At 33.1% G+C, this 17,477-nt stretch overlaps 1 long non-coding RNA gene and 1 pseudogene across 2 annotated transcripts; one reads left to right on the top strand and one right to left on the bottom strand.

Moving 5' to 3' along the window:
- Window positions 1–7,933: 7,933 nt before the first annotated feature.
- LOC143572602 (uncharacterized) lies at window positions 7,934–12,299 on the bottom strand (annotated as a pseudogene). The gene is made up of 10 exons (XR_013142290.1): window positions 11,943–12,299; window positions 11,757–11,873; window positions 11,433–11,528; window positions 10,695–10,808; window positions 10,543–10,596; window positions 10,157–10,204; window positions 9,409–9,551; window positions 8,664–8,829; window positions 8,465–8,534; window positions 7,934–8,372 (listed from the first exon to the last, which is right to left on the bottom strand). The product of XR_013142290.1 is annotated as an uncharacterized LOC143572602 (transcript).
- Window positions 12,300–15,869: 3,570 nt separating this feature from the next.
- Window positions 15,870–16,250, top strand: LOC143572603 (uncharacterized). The gene is made up of 3 exons (XR_013142291.1): window positions 15,870–15,942; window positions 16,038–16,103; window positions 16,200–16,250. It is a non-coding gene; the product is annotated as an uncharacterized LOC143572603 (long non-coding RNA).
- Window positions 16,251–17,477: the final 1,227 nt, after the last annotated feature.

Here is a 17,477-nt window from a genome sequence, read left to right on the forward strand (position 1 = left end):
ATTAATATGACACATATAATTATTATAATAATAATTATTAGTAGTAGTAAAATTCATAAATCTATTAATAATGTATTCAACAATAAAAGTAGTTATTATTATATTTGTTATTATTATTACTATTATTAGTTTTAACAACAATTCTCGAGTGGTAGTATATTTATATATTATTATCATCATTATCTTATATCTATATATATATATATACACACACACACTAGAAGAGTGCTCGCGCAATGCAGCGGGAAACACATACTTTAGTAATCATGTAAAAAATTTATGGGTATTCATTATTCCGTTTGAAACTGTGAGACTGTTCATTGATTATGGTTTCACAGTTGAAACCAGAGTTGACCGTACATAATGAAATGCTAATTTTAATTATTTACTTATTTAATATTAGATATGTTTTATAATATATTTAGATAGTGTTAAAAGATAGTTAAACAAAGTTTTATCTAATACGAGTAAACACGTCTATTATAATTTTAATTTAGCCAAATTTCCATTATGATTTTTTGTAATCTTTATTCTTGTTATGATTTTGATTTCTATTTATTCTAATAAGGTTTATCATTTCTATGAACAAAGTTATATTTGTTCATATTACTGTTATTTTAAGTAATTTATTAGTTGGTGCTTAGTTTGAAGTGAATGTATAGACAAGTTAATAATTCTTATTTTAAACTCAATTTATTATCGAAGTACAAACTACATTGGAACCTAATCATTGGTAATGGTTCAGTTTAGTTGGGTTTAACTTAAAACAGGTCAGTTTTGGTTTCGACAATAATAAAACGTGTAAAGTTGCTATTGGTTTAATTTAAAACTATCAAAACCTAACCACAAACGCTTCTGCATAAAATGTTTTTTTTTTCTTCGAAAACTATAACAATATTATAATCAAATTAAAGATAATAAAATGCTCGTTTTTACGATGCCATTTATTCTAAAAAATATTAACGTACGAAAAGGTTATAACCGTTTAAAAATCGTAGGGGTAGTTGAGTTAAAAGTGAAAATAAAAAAATATATATGCAATAGATTAAGGATGAATATTGTAACTTTGAGGGATGCAAATTGTAATTATTTTGAATAAGTTTCAAATGCGCGTGATATTTAGTGTGTTAATGACTCTTTTACCCTTATTATAGATTCTACTTCATGCATGAAATGTTGTAAATTACTTAAAAGATGCGTCTTAATTTACCCTTGTTTGCTATATATATATATATATATATATATATATATATATATATATATTGTAAGGCCCTGTTACCGGTAACCCTACTTTCGTGTTGGATTTACTCATAAACACAGTTCTAAATATCAGAGTTGATTATAACATTTACGCGGAAAATAAAACTTTCATAAAACATTACAATATTTCATAACTTGTCTCAAAACATCCTTTGTCTTTCACATTAAAACATTAAAATTAAAACATCATAAGTCTTCAGATGCCAGACTCTTGCTCAGTGCCACGTGTCTCCTCAAGCGAGCTGCCTCATCCTACTCACCTGCGTGCATACTAAAAGTCAGCTATGCTGAGTGAGTTCTAGTTAATCACATAATCATACGATACATTCTTACATTTCATACTTAACTTCTTAACTTTCTTTCATACACACCTAAGTGCTTTTACTTTCATTTTTACCTTCATACTTTCTTTACATACATAATCATACATTTTAAAGAGCCTTTCGCCCTATAACCTCACAGATATTATAAGTGTCTGGTCCCTAGTTTTCGAATATTAGAAGGGTTCGATTCCCTAACATCACAGATATTATAAGGGTCTGGTCCCTAACATCACAGATATTATAAGGGTCTGGTCCCTGATTTCGAATATTAGAAGGGTTCGATTCCCTAACATCACAGATATTATAAGGGTCTGGTCCCTAACATCACAGATATTATAAGGGTCTGGTCCCTGGTTTTCGAATATTAGAAGGGTCTGGTCCCTAACATCACAGATATTATAAGGGTCTGGTCCCTGGTTTTCGAATATTAGAAGGGTTCGATTCCCTAACATCACAGATATTATAAGGGTCTGGTCCCTAACATCACAGATATTATAAGGGTCTGGTCCCTAGTTTTCGAATATTAGTAGGGTTCGATTCCCTCTTCGTTACCATACAACCATACATCATTCCTCGAGTATTATTAGGGCTCGGTACCCTCATTCCTCGAATATTAGTAGGGTTCGGTTCCCTAGTTCTCGAATATTAGTAGGGTTCGATTCCCTCTTCATTACCATACATCATCATTTCTTTCTTTGATTATCTCTATCACGTTCATACACATAAGCATACATATCATACTTACCTTATACATAGCGTTACAACCTGACAGTACGTGCAATATCCGAAGATCGTTCACGTACCATCAAGCAATCATTCATACATATCATATCATTCACATAAGGCATACACTTATCTCTTAGGATAAGCGTATTAACAAACATATCGAGTATGCACACAGCCCCGAAAACATAACACATAAATGGGGCTAGAAACTCACCTGAACACGGCTACGTTCACCGTTAATCGTAATCCCTTTCTTCAGTTGTGCACGGCTGACTGTATAACAAGTATACGTATCAATTAACTATCACTTCTCATAATGTGTTTCTATCTTTATATGACCCACAACGAACGGGGGTCCGGGGGCAGCGCCCCTGGCAGCGGGGTCTAGCTGCCAGGTCAGCTTGGAAAAATTTTATTTCCATTAACTGTCTTAACACATTTTTCATTAGATTTTTAATTTATTTTCTAATCGAACTTGACTTTAAGCGAAGTTAAACCTTAGGCGAACTTAGCTTTAGGCGAAGTTATCAGGCGAACTTGGCTTTAGGCGAAGTTAAACCTCAGGCGAACTTAGCTCTAGGCGAAGTTATCAGGCGAACTTAGCTTTACAGCGAAGTTGCCATCAGGCGAACTTAGCTTGCAGGCGAAGTTCATCAGGCGAACTTGGCTTGCAGGCGAAGTTCATCGCTTTGAAGGCGAAGTTGCCCAGATGAGGGCGAAGTTGCCCAGATAGCCGCTGTTTCGGTTTCTGTCCAACATTTCGAGCGATTTTAACACCCTTGTTACGGTCCAACATCACCCACTACGCTTCCCGACCATTTTCGGTCGTTTATTCACTAAAAGCTCGGATCTTTAAACTTCAAAGATCAAGAATCATACATTTTTGAGCTTGTTTGGGTCTTATCACAACTAATCTCTCTCTCTCTCCCTCGGATATGCCGCCTTTCTCTCTTCCGGCCGGCCGGCGGTTGTAGTGTGTGGTGTGTGCGTGTTTTGGAAGTGTGAAAGGATAAGATGGAAATGAAGATATTTTGGGTTTAGGGGATATTTATATCCTTTAGATCCCATTCTCATTTAACCCATCTCAATAAATCCAAGTCCATGGTCCGCTCCTTACCCGACCTTAATTAATTACGCGAAATCACTAAACATAACTTCCTTTATTCAACATTATAAATTTTAGGATGTTACATATATATATAACATATTTTAAAACTATTATTATCATTACTATATTTATCATTAATAATATTATTATAAGCTTTATTATCAATTCATTTTTATAAAATCGAACATTCTCATTCAATGTTTCAAATGTAGTTTCAACTAAAGTTCAAGTTCATTAATATATTATTTATTCGTTTCCAATTAGCTTTCAAGTCAGTTTCGTTCGTTTCGTCCCAAGCTTTCTATATTTCGATCATTTATTATTTCTCGATTCGTTAGTCGGGGTGAGTACTTTCATACCCCGTTTTCCATCTTTTGTTTTGGGGTGACATTTCATACTTATCAAACTAAATGATTTATTTACTTAAATCTTAAACCACAAACGTGATTGTATACTTTACTTAAATAATTGCTCGATTTGATGTTCTATGCTTATATGCCTATGTGTTTATCGCTTTTGGATGGTGGAACTATAAATCCTAGACCATTTGGCAACCCCTTATGGCAAGGTGTCGTTAACGTAATGCAATTAATGATAACTATAAAATCCTAGACTATTTGGCATCCCCTTATAGCTAGGTGTCGCTAACTTGTTTAGCGATAACTATTTTATCCAAGTTCATAGCTTTTATTTATCGTTTTGTATATAAGTTTTGTGGCATTTTCTTTACTATATATCATATGCTCAAACTTATGAATTGATCACCAACCTTTGTGTTGACAAAATGAAATGTTACAGGTTTGACTTTTGTTGACTCGAGGAATTGACGAAAAACGTTATCAAGACTATTAGGGTATTAGTAATATGAACAATATAATTGCTACTTGTTTTTAAATTTGTTTGCATGAACGAGATGTGTTGTTTATTGATTTATGGAATAAAATGAGTTGATTAAATATCGTCACTTTAAATAGTGTCTTGTGTATTTGGGCAATCGGTTGCACCCCGGCATGTTCCGCCGCCTTTAGTCGAGGTGTGACAATAACCGCTTCATATATATTCCCGATCTGTAGCAGTGTCACGTACTTCAACCTTGTCGTCATCGGCATCAACATGCAGATGAGTATTTTCGAATGATACATTGGGTCCCAAAAATTTCTTTACTTTCCAATAACATAAAACTAAATTCTATTAATCGAACACGACGTTTAACATTTACAATAACTTGTCATCTAACTAAAGACAACACGTACTCAGAACTTATTATAAAAAAAATTATCAAAAATAGACAGTTAAACTTTAGATGTGTATTGATAGCCAAGTCTGAGCACTTGATCTTCCACTTTAATCCAATCCCGAGCCAAAGCGTAAACTTTTCCTAAGTAAAAATAATACTAGGTTTAATATATATATATATATATATATACTTGATCTTCCACTTTAATCCAATCCCGAGCCAAAGCGTAAACTTTTCCTAAGTAAAAATAATACTAGGTTTAATATATATATATATATATATATATATATATATCATGTAAAATATACACCAGTAGCACCACACACCAATATGAGGACAAAACAAGACAAAATTGTGAAATAAACCTCAATGTTTGGTACGTGGAGCTCACATCTCGGTTGTCGTATTTCTATTAACCCCATTGTTCAAACTCGGGTTTTCGTACCTACATCTAATCGAGATAACCACCACCAAATGAAATTAGCACATACCATAAATCAATGTGTCAACTCGATTTACAATTAGAGGCCATTATAGTTTGTATACCATTAACCAAAATTTATAATTTAACCATACTAACGAGTCATATTTTAAACTTTCCTAAAGGTAATGTTTTGACCCAACACATCATACGCATATCATCTAGTCAACAAAATCACGAGCAAATACAGCTAAAAATACTAATTATCCACCCTCTTGACCTCGTATCGTCAAAATAGTCATGTATACACTTTTGACCCGTTATTAAACATATAATCAATATTTTGTTAATAAAACATTCATAAAGTCACATCAAACAAATTTAGAAAATTCTATAAAGATTACATAAAATCATTATGTTATTAGCCAATTTGTAACCAAAATTTATGTCAAACTAAAATGTTTTAAGTCCCCGAAACAAGCTCTGCAAATAGGTTGACCCGGTTGCTGAAAATCACTATTTTATTCACAAAATATTCAAAAAGCCACATCAAAGAAATTCATAAAATTCTATAAAAATTACATAAAATCACTTATGTGACTAGACAACTCCTGACCAAAATTCATGTCGAAATCAAATGTTTAAGGACCCGAAACAATGTCTGCAAGCGGGCTGACCTAACTAGGACAACAAGTGTAATTCTACTTTGCTAACGTGTTATGACGACTTAACTAAGCTCATTTGGCTTGAAACCTTTTGTGGAATCTAAACACGTGTGTGGGAAGTATGGAGACTAAATTTCATATAGAAATGAAGTTGTTTAATACCCGAAACAACCCTCGTCCCGCGACTGTGAAATGTGGACAACAACATAATCTTGAACTAGACTAATTGCAATCATTATAAAATTGGTCCCAACTACACTTATTTCATTCTACTTATGTTATATATAGGCACTTAATATCTCAAGTAAGGGGCGTACTACTCACCTTTGCATGTAGGAGTTGTTTGCACCATGAATCCGCCCTCCTACCGTTGACTTCTTGAAGTCAAACTCATAACATAGTTTTTGTGAGGTTCAAAATAATAACACTAGTTTCCACACACATGGATTACTACAACAATTGAATCATATGTTAACTTGATTATAACTATAACTCAATCAGATTCACCGACAACGAGTGCAAATCTTTAACCCATCTTTAATGCCCTTTGCAAATTTGCTCATTTAACTTTACAATACCAAGTTTTTACTATAAATCATATACTTTTACAATGGAATAAACTTTGTTCAGATTAAGCTCCACATATTTCATCCAAATATACATAACCTTTCACTTAGGTATTTTAGCAAACACCAGGTGTGCCATAGAATCCAACTAATTTGATATTGGTTATTCTTTGACCAAATTCACCCTTTAAGAACATTATTTAATACCTCTTCATTACAATTGAAGTTATCTAACACCCATCCATTGGCCTTACCATGAAATCAGTTTATAAATACGAAAACTATAGTGCTTGCAAGTTACAACTAGTTTACTCTAAAGTCTAGTTTTCTCTCAAAGAATGACAAATTGACACAAAATCAGAGATTTACGGCTTAGTATCTAGTTAACAAATAATAACAATGACAAGAAAATAGTGAAGATGACGATGAAATTGATTTTGTGTAAGGAGATGATGCTTACTTGATATCCGGCGACGGGCAGCGTGGGAGGCGAACGAGCAACGGGGTCGCGAAGGATCAGCGGTGGTTGGACGGAAGTAGAGGAGGCAGGGGGCAGAGGAGCGGCGGCGGCGGAATTGGAGGTGGAAGGGGTAACGGGAGTTGAGGGTTGAGGAAGGGGTTTGCCTGGTGTTTGAGAGAGCTGGTGAATGAAAAGGATGGATGAGAAGAGGTTATAATATTGAGAAGTGGTTGCTCTATGTCCCGTGAGAAGCAGACCTGAAATATCTTCCAGAAAATAAACAATCGGTAGCCCTAAATGTCTGCGCGTGGTCTACACGTCGCAGACAAAAAAGGCTAGGAAGATCTTTTGTGAAAAAACAAACACCCCCTAAGTAGCTAGTCTTGATTGGGTTCAATACTTCAATAAGGTAGCTTGGGATACACCCTGATTATAGTTATCACTAATGAGACGAAAATTGGTTATTTATAAGGGTAGACCTAGGACACCGGCCAACTGAGTAATGGAACTCGGAGTGTTGGTAGAGACGTGATCGTTTACCAACTAATTTAGTTAAAAGATATTTAATCCCCCCCACCCCCCCTTTCACATATAAAAATGCACATTTACATTTCATGATTTTTACAACTCCGCTTCTTATCTTAAAAATTACATTTCTACACTAAAGAGCAATTCAATACCATTACAAGTTTTTAAACTTATCAGCATACCCTTTGGTCTAAGCAGTTTATACGGAAAAATATCGGATATCAGTATCTGAGATACCGGTTATCGCAGTGGGATATCAGTACATTTAATATCATACAAAAATTTATATATATACTCTCCTACTATTAACAAATTAGCCTTTTGCAACTTGCAAAACACTAACAATTGTAACAAGTAGGAGGCGATTAAGACTCAAAACACTAACATTAAACACTAAAACTTGAAAATTAAAACTTAAAACACTGATATCGGAAATATTGGTGATATATCGGTTAAATATCGGTCAATATCGCTGATATTATCTGTACCGATATTTTGACTTGAGGACCGATAACCGAGATACCACCGATACTGACTACAAAGCCTTTGGTTAAAAAAACATCAAAAGATAAACTATAAACTTTTCAAATGTTGGTGTTGCATGTGTATTATTTTTCTTACATATCACAATATTGAAGAATCATCTTATGTTAGAAAACCGATGACCGGTACCAATATCATTACTAACCCTAGTTACCATTTCTCCAAAATCAAAGATACAAAAACCAAGTTTTACCAAACATTAAAAAAAATAAGAAACAAGAACTCGATCCAATCGAATATCAGTTCGGTCGGTCATATATGATATGCTTTAGGTCAAACATGTCTATACATTATGATTGTTCAAGTTGAGTAGTTTTTCTTCTTCACCTGATATGTCTTGCATCTGAACATTTTGTTTTGAGCTCATTTTGTTCCACTCGTTTTCCACCCGGAAAAAAGCCCATTGGAATCCGCGGAAAATCTCCAACGCGGTAATTGCAAAAACCGTCAAGTGATTGTGACGAAGATGGGCTGATAACTTGTATGTCCACGTGCACCTTAATATCAAATTGCTTCCTATCACCCAAAGATATACCTGCCAAACGAACAAAATATATATATATTAAATGCACCAACAATGGTATCACAATAATTATCTAAATGGTCGCAAGAGAAAGTGAATCTAACCCAATTCTGTCCATAAATCAGTTGTGAGACGATATGCGGTTTGGTGAACTTGAAGATCCGAGTAAAGCAACTGGAAAAAAGAAATATATAAATGGTTAAGAATGTACTTCCTAACATGTAAAATAGAAACTAAATAAAATTTAATCTAGACATTCAAATTGAAATATAAACATATCTCACAAAAATTCTTTTAACTTACCTTAAATCCCAATCACGAGTGATATCCCAGTAAAACGAGTACAAAGAATTTAAAAAACTTGAGAATAACCAGAGAGGTCGGTAGAAGTTGATCCAATTATCAGGGAACACGTGGTACTTCAATGCAGAAAGAAAAATAACCGGTACAGCAGTTGAATACTTTAATGCTGAAACCATAAAAGGAAAATGATTATATAAAACTTCATATTAAATTAATAATCTAACTTTTTGAAATTGAAACACGCTTTAAGAGCTGGCTTTCTACCCATTTAACCCTTTTTCCATTTCACCTTTTATTTTTCATTAACCTATTAGACCTGTTAAACATACAGCGAATTGACTCATTCATAAGTAAACAAGTTAAAAACTGCCACCTGTAATAGCATCTAGACTGGGTACTAATTCTGGATCAATAAAAATGGCAAGCCTATAATATACTCAAAATTGCATGTTTACCCATTTTGTTATAAATACAATTTACATCATGACAATTGTGCCCTTCTGTTTCTCCTTGCACACCAAACTCCCAGATTCTATGCAAGTTTTAAGGGAAGGGTATAAAGATCGTAAATTTGAAGATGGGTATATTTGATATTGTAATTTTTAGTTGGGTAAACATGAAATCATACCATGTTTTCCAAACTATATAAGAAATTTATCCATATATATAATAGCTATTTTGTAATTATAGTGCATGTTCAGATAAGAAAAGTAGAGAGGGATAAGTTTTGACATATAGATTTTACCATTTAGCAAAGAAGTTTTTTCCTTGGTATTGCCTTAAACACTGAAAGAGACGGAATATGTAAGGCAACACAAGAACAATAGGAATAGCAACAGAATGACTGCCACAAACTGAATCAGCTTCAAACCAAGCAATGGTCGCCACCTGTAAATAAAACCCCATAAGTGTGGTAATAATCAAATCGATGCTATAATGTAAATGAATCGAAAAGATAGATTAATTGGCTTTCGAGAGGCAAACAACACTCCCAATGATATAAAATCAATAATCAATTTTACGGATAAAAGACATTCTGATCCTAAAACTTGCAGTACTAGTAACTTGTTATCCAAGTCTTATTCATTCCTATAAAACTCTTCCTAATCTCTATCTAAAATAAAGCTCGGCAATAATAGTAATATATAACAATAAAACCTGGACTTATAAGTGAAAAGAACCATATATACGCGAATTCTGTAAAACATAATAGCACCAAGTTTAACTAATAGTATTAGTTACACTTGTCAGTTGTCATATAAAAATGCCTCCTTTCTCATTTTCACAATGTTAACATACAAAATTTAACTACAGACTTCACGGCCAGTCCATGATCCTGTTCTGATGTATAAGAGCTTATGAAATGTTATGATTTATTCTTGATTTCCATACAATATCATACATACTTGAAGTATAAATTTGACAAAATTCAACTATTCTCTATAGCAAATTAGCAAGTTAATATGACAAATAAAAAAGGAGTGAATGCTAACCTGCCTATGAACCATTCTACAAACATAACGTTCCAAATCTGAAAAGACCTGCAAAACAAAAACAATTCAAGCAACGTTATTTATGTGCTCATAGATCTTTTTCAAAATTTCGTAACTTAACTAATCAATTAAAGAAGTGTTTGGATGCACGTTCTCAAAATTGATTGTTGTGACTTGGGGAATCAGAATCAGATAATCAATCAAACGATTGCTTAAAGCTATCCAAATCTAATTTGTTTGCCATTTAACAATCACATTTAGCTTCTCCATAAACACAATTAGTTTGACACTGACTACTTTTAGAATATTAAAGTAATACAAAATTTTTATATGCGCATACTAATGGACATGCTTAATTGAAACATATCATTCTTCCAAATACATACCTTTGACATTGAAGTCAATATATCAGCCACGAAAAAGTCAGCAAATGCTATTGCCTGTATTCATCATACGATAACAAGATTATATTAAATGTAGGTTATCAAGTACAATCATAAGAAATTACATACTGACAGGTAAAAATGTATAGGCTTGCCTGAAAAGGGAAGACTATTCTCCAAAGCGTCCTTAATAAAAAGAAGCGTAATGACAAATAAAATATATCAAAGGGGAATATCAAGATAACTGCAACAGCAGTGTATAAGAGTACCTGCAGCATATCGTGTGTAAACATTATTGTAGTCATAAATTAAGATAAGATTTCCTTGTGGGTAAATAGTCAAACTTTTAAGTGCCAACACAGGATATGTATAATAACAAGATCACCAGGTTGTATTGGGCTCACAAAATTGTATGTGTTTGTCTTTATATGTTTCTAAATTGCATACATGTAAATATCAATTCATGAATATTTTAAAGAATCATTCTTATATTTGCTAGTAGCGTATATTTAAGCATTCACAGTCTATTATACTAAACTGTTGCATGCTGAACTTTGTTTATTTAATTATATATTAAAATATGCACATCTCTACATCTGCACATAATTAATTGAGTACTACAAGGTGTATTGAAAATATCACAATTAAAATATGCGCGTACATCAGATAAAACATTTCAACTCAACAAGGCTTTCTATTGCAAGAAATTAACCACAGAATAGCAAACTCGAAACTTAAGCATGACAGTATGGCGGCTAACTTATTTACTTTTGGAATGTTGTCATTCACATCGTTATTATCACCAAGAACATGAAATAGGCCGAGAGATAAATATGGCATGAACAGATATTAATCAAAGTGTAAAGAAATGTGAAAGGAAGCATCTATTACACTGGTTGAGATGCAGCCCATGACACTTCACCATGAGAATATAGATACAGATATGATGTCATACTCGTTGGAACAATGATTGTCATCCATGTAGCACACTGCAACATAAAATGAAACTATGAGCAACTACAGAAATAACTTTCAAACATAAAGTAATATATATATATAATCACTAAATGTGTAGAAATCACGGCATAGAAAGAAACCTTGAATTAAATTATATAACTTGGTAAGTAAAATAGCAAGAAGTTCAACAATTGATAATGTATATATTATCAATATACTAATTTTATTTTAGCTGGTGAATGACTCTGTTCCAAATATACCTTCCATATTTCTTTATGAGTAAGATGATTCTGATCAAGATCAAAAATCTTAGAATAATTGACGTTGGACTGAGCAAACACCCATAGATTTGCGCCCCAAAACCAAACTGCAGCTGTCTGCAGATGATATAATAATGTTATGTTATGTTATAACAAAAATATAGTTAAGAAAAACGTTTCACTGACCACAAGAAGAAGAGGATTATAGTAGAGAAAAGCCTCATAAAGAAAAAGATCTCGCAGGTCCAGACTCATCCTCATGACAGAATCCCAACTAATCTGAAAAAAGATATGATATATAAGATATAGAACATATAAATAAGAAATATATATATATATATATATATAAGTTGAACCTTCATTTCAGTTGTCTCTATTAAAGAAAGAAAGAAAGAAAGAAAGATTAAGTAAGGAAATAGAATATTATTATGTGAATAATACTGGGCAGGGCTGACCGAGGTCGGAAAACAATTGTCTACTCCCAGACTTTCTCAGATGCGGACTGCTAGTGTTAACAGGAACAGTTACATGACCTCCAAACATAGATAATAACAGCAAATGCAAAAGGCTTCTAATTAACAACACAAATCCCTTCCTTGTTCCTATAATAACGTAAATCTGCAACAATTAATGATAGAAATTGGGTAGATCACGAGAGGAAGAGTTTATACATACAACAGCAGCTAGATAGATTTAGACGAATGTTAAATGTGATATAGGGATGAAGACTCCCATATAATGTTAAATGTTTCTTATAATTTGGAAGACACAAGGACTCTATTGGTACTTTTCTCATATTCACTTTACATACTTCTGGTTCTTGGCATCATGTCATGTTATTAGAATATCAAAATTTTATAAATGCAGTGAGTTATGAGGTTCAACTTGAGGATTGAACTCAAGTTACTAAATCAGATGGAATTGAGTTTACGGTACAAGATGGTCATTTTTTCCCTTCTGGGATTGTTCTAGAGAGGAGCTTGTAAAGTACACATCATTATTGTTTAGAGGAGAGTACAACTTGGTATCACATTGAAAGACTTAGAGACCACCTTCAAATTCCCGAATGCTAGGTTTGATGTTGATTTATTTTAAATTATTTGAGTCATGTTTTAAAACGTGTCTGATGTGTTTTAGGTGTTTGGTCGGTCATGGGGAACACTTTCTCTTGCATATTGTCAGTTTCATCCTGATAAGGTGATCGGGTTGTGTTAAGAGGGATCTTTTTATTGAGGAAGAAATAAATTGATTGGTTTTATGAAAGCAGTTCCACTACACTATTTCCGGATGTTATGTTTTATAAAACCGACTGTTTGTGTTTATTGTTTTTATGATTTGTTTCTTTTTTCGGTAAAAATGTGACAGCTTGGCAGCCGTTTAGAGATCTTGTACCGTATAATCAAAGAGGTTGTTTTGTGAAGGCTTATCCTAGGAAGTTGAATTCTGATGACTTGAACTCACAAGTAAGGTTTTTTTGTGTAAGTAAAAATAAACTGTTTATGGTATCTTTTTAAGTGGTGTTATTAATCTCTTGAATGTTTTTTTTGTTAGTATTAGGCTGCTAGGTGTAGACCAAGTGGTAAATGATGACTGATCGTTTGATAACAAATGAAGGGACTATTAAGAGGGTGGACAATGTTTCTTTCTCTATGATTTATTTTCATGATTTCTATGTAAATACATAGGGGATGGTTCTATGTTACACCCACACAGGTAGGGGACGGTTCTATGTTACACCCACACACGTAGGGGAGGGTTCTATACAAAAAACCAAGAAAACATGATTTTTCACTTTTTTTAGTGGACAATGTGTCATTTTATTATATTTTTACAATGTTATGTGTTAGTAAACAAACACTTTATGAATGTAAATTGCTGCATCTAATCCCTAATTAATGACAAATTTATATAATACAGTTTTTATGTATATTGTGTTTGCAGGGGCATTTCTGTCATTTATTTTTGCATGGTTTCATCTATTTTCCCTGTAACTTTTGAAGCCAGCTGATTATAAGTTATGAACAAGCCAACCATGGACGGTCCTGCAGCTCTTATTGCTATTGAAGCTGCAAAAGCCTATATGTTCTCCAACTCATTAGGTTTTAGAAAGCGGCTTTTTTACGCTCTAAACCCTGGATACTTGTCAGGGAAAGGTGGAAATCGGGCCAAACGTAATTCATTGAAGTATTTATTATATATTTTTTTGTGCTAGGCCTGTAAATGAACCGAACGAACATAAACGAAGCATTTTCGGGTTCGTTCGCTTAAAGTTAAACTGACGGCTGATCAAACTCAAACAAATAAACGAAAGGGTTTTCTTGTTCATGTTTTTTTGTTAAGATAATGGACATGTTCGTTCATTAACAATATGAGCGAACGAGGTTTTCTTGTTCATGTTAGTTAAGAAAATGAATGTGTTCGTTTATGTTCGTTCGTTAAAAATACAATCAATGGGGTTTTTTGGTTTATTCTTGTTTGTTAAGAAAATGAACGCATTCACATTCATTTATCTTTGTTCGTTAGAGAACTTAAATGAATATATTAACAAACATAAGCGCACAAATAATTTTTTTTACCTGAATACAATAACGAGCATAAACGAACGAGCTTAAACCAACGTAATTTATTGAACATAAATTGCGTTTCATATGGTGTTAATTTTTTAGCTTTTTGATTGGAAGTGTGCTATGACTTTATTGAACCTCATATGTGTTTTGATTATACAGTTGTTGAGTTTGACGATTAGCATCACTAAAACGAGCTGAAACTTTTTATGTTTTATGTAACAATTTTATGATTTTTGGAATAAATTTTGGCTCATTGTGTGCAGCTAGCTGGCCAAATCGCTTGTGCCGCCATCATTATCAAAATTCTTGAGGTGAAAATTTAAGTGTTTTTTAGTAGATTATACCTTGATCCAGATTGTGAGTTGTGATTCAAATTCATGAGCTCTTGTTGCTATTGAAGCTGCAAAAGCCTATATGTTCTCCAACTCATTAGGTATTAGAAAGCGGCTTTTTTACGCTCTAAACCCTGGATACTTGTCAGGGAAAGGTGGAAATCGGGCCAAACGTAATTCAGTGAAGTATTTATTATATATTTTTTTGTGCTAGGCCTGTAAATGAACCGAACGAACATAAACGAAGCATTTTCGGGTTTGTTCGCTTAAAGTTAAACTGACGGCTGATCGAACTCAAACAAATAAACGAATGGGTTTTCTTGTTCATGTTTTTTTGTTAAGATAATGGACATGTTCGTTCATTAACAATATAAGCGAACGAGGTTTTCTTGTTCATGTTCGTTAAGAAAATGAATGTGTTCGTTTATGTTCGTGCATTAAAAATACAATCAATGGGGTTTTTTAGTTTATTCTTGTTTGTTAAGAAAATGAACGCGTTCGCATTCATTTGTTCGTTAGAGAACTTAAATGAATATATTAACAAACATAAGCGAACAAACACTTTTTTTTACCTGAAAACAATAACGAGCATAAACGAACGAGCTTAAACTAACGTAAATTATTGAACATAAATTGAGTTACATATGGTGTTAATTTTTTTGCTTTTTGATTGGTAGTGTGCTATGACTTTATTGAACCTCACATGTGTTTTGATTATACAGTTGTTGAGTTTGACGATTAGCATCACTAAAACAAGCTGAAACTTTTATGTAACAATTTTATGATTCTTGGAATAAATTTTGGCTCATTGTGTGCAGCTAGCTGGCCAAATCGCTTGTGCCGCCACCATTATCAAAATTCATGAGGTGAAAATTTAAGTTTTTTTTAGTAGATTATACCTTGATCCAGATTGTGAGTTGTGATTCAAATACTTCTACTATTTTTGTGCAGATACATAACTTTATATACAACAGGTGCGGTCTTGAATAAAATTCATATATGAACGTAGTTAAAATGTAAACTCAGCCAACAATTCATATTTTACAATAATCTATTCATTGGTTAACTTGTTTTATTTTTTCTGTTTCATGTTATATACTAGGGTTCTCTCATGAAACAGTGGAGAAATCGTATGTTTTGATATGAATTCTTATTATTTTATCTTTATTGTTATTGAAAAGTTTAATGCTTATTTTGAAGATATTTGTTTGTAGATGGTATCCATGGTGGGAATGGTCTGGTTTCTTTGAGGCAAATTCTAACAGCTCTAAACCTCCATTCACAATTGTACGCAGTATCTTAAAAAAACAACTTTTTAAGTATTCATAATATTTTGTAGAAAATGGTTGATTATTTTGATTTGTTTATATGTGTAAATGTAGGTTCTTCCACCTCCAAATGTGACGGGAGCATTACATATTGGTCACGCCTTAACTGCTGCTATCCAGGTTTAATTGACTTTTAAGTTACACTCATATTTGTTGTGACATGAAGTAATCTAAATTCTGCTATTTTGAAGCTGATGTAGAATTTTATTTCTTCAGGATACGATTATTCGTTGGAAGAGGATGTCGAGTTACAATACACTGTGGGTGCCTTGGATGGACCATGCAGGGATATCAACTCAGGTTAAGTCGACTTCTAATATATAAATACTATTATAAGGGGCAAAATAGTATATATTTATCTGACACAGGTTCACTGATAAGTTGTGGTGGAGAAGAAACTCATGAGAGAAAGAAGCTTGACCCGTCATGACCTGGGCCGAGAAAACTTTGTATCTGAACTGAGTTTAACTTCCTTAATATTACATTTTTCCTTTAATAAGTGATACTTTTCTAGCATCAACTGCGTCATTATAAGGGTTAGATTCACAAGTTATAAAAAGTTTCCATTATTTTGGTATTGATGAAAGGTATGGAAGTGGAAAAATGAGTATGGGGGCACGATACTAAAACAGCTTCGGCGACTTGGTGCATCTCTAGATTGGTCACGTGAGGTAAAAAGCGATAACGTTTTACTATAAAGTCTTGTTTTTTTTTTCATTTGTTTGGAAACTGGGCTCATTATGAGGTACAAACTTTATGTTTTGTTTTATGGCAGTGTTTTACAATGGATGACAAAAGGTCAAATGCTGCAACAGAAGCTTTTATCAGCCTTTATAAGGAGGGTCTTATATATAGGTATTATCGGGCTCATTCTTTTGATCCACTTAACTGTGCATGGGGTGATTTGGCAGTGTTTTGTCTCTAACGAGTCAAATGGGCCAATCTAAATCATTTAGTTTAAAAGGGAACAGGTAATATGCCAGTTATATTGAATTTGTCGCTAATAATTTGGAATCGGTTTCAACCGGTTATACCTAACCTAAGTCGATCAAAACCTGTAAATGCTTGGTCCCAGAACCTGAAAAAACACAATCACTTGTTGACCGTATTTAGAACGGGCTATGGTTCGATATCCCATCTGTGCACCACTAATCAAGCTTATTTTTTTCTTTTTTTTGCGCCTCAAATTTTGACTATACTTTTTGAGGTTGTCTTGAAAATATTATATTTTTAAAATTTAATACACCATAGTAAATGTTTATGAAATTTATAAAGAAAGCTGAAGGTAAACTAATATATTTTTTTCTGCTTGTAAAAGGTTGTTAATACTTTTCTAACTTTTTTTTTTAAATATTTTTTTTGCGTAGGATGGAGCTACACTTTCGATGGTTTACATATCGGGAGCAAGTTTGACACAATGAACGGTAACGTAAACTAAATTATCGGGAACAAGTTTGACACCACAGATTGGGGTTTATGAATTTGTTGTGAGAG

This window comes from Bidens hawaiensis, unplaced genomic scaffold (genome assembly GCF_021521415.1).
Source record: "Bidens hawaiensis isolate Kalapana, Puna unplaced genomic scaffold, B.hawaiensis_p1.1 tig00025979_1, whole genome shotgun sequence".
NCBI lineage: Eukaryota > Viridiplantae > Streptophyta > Magnoliopsida > Asterales > Asteraceae > Bidens > Bidens hawaiensis.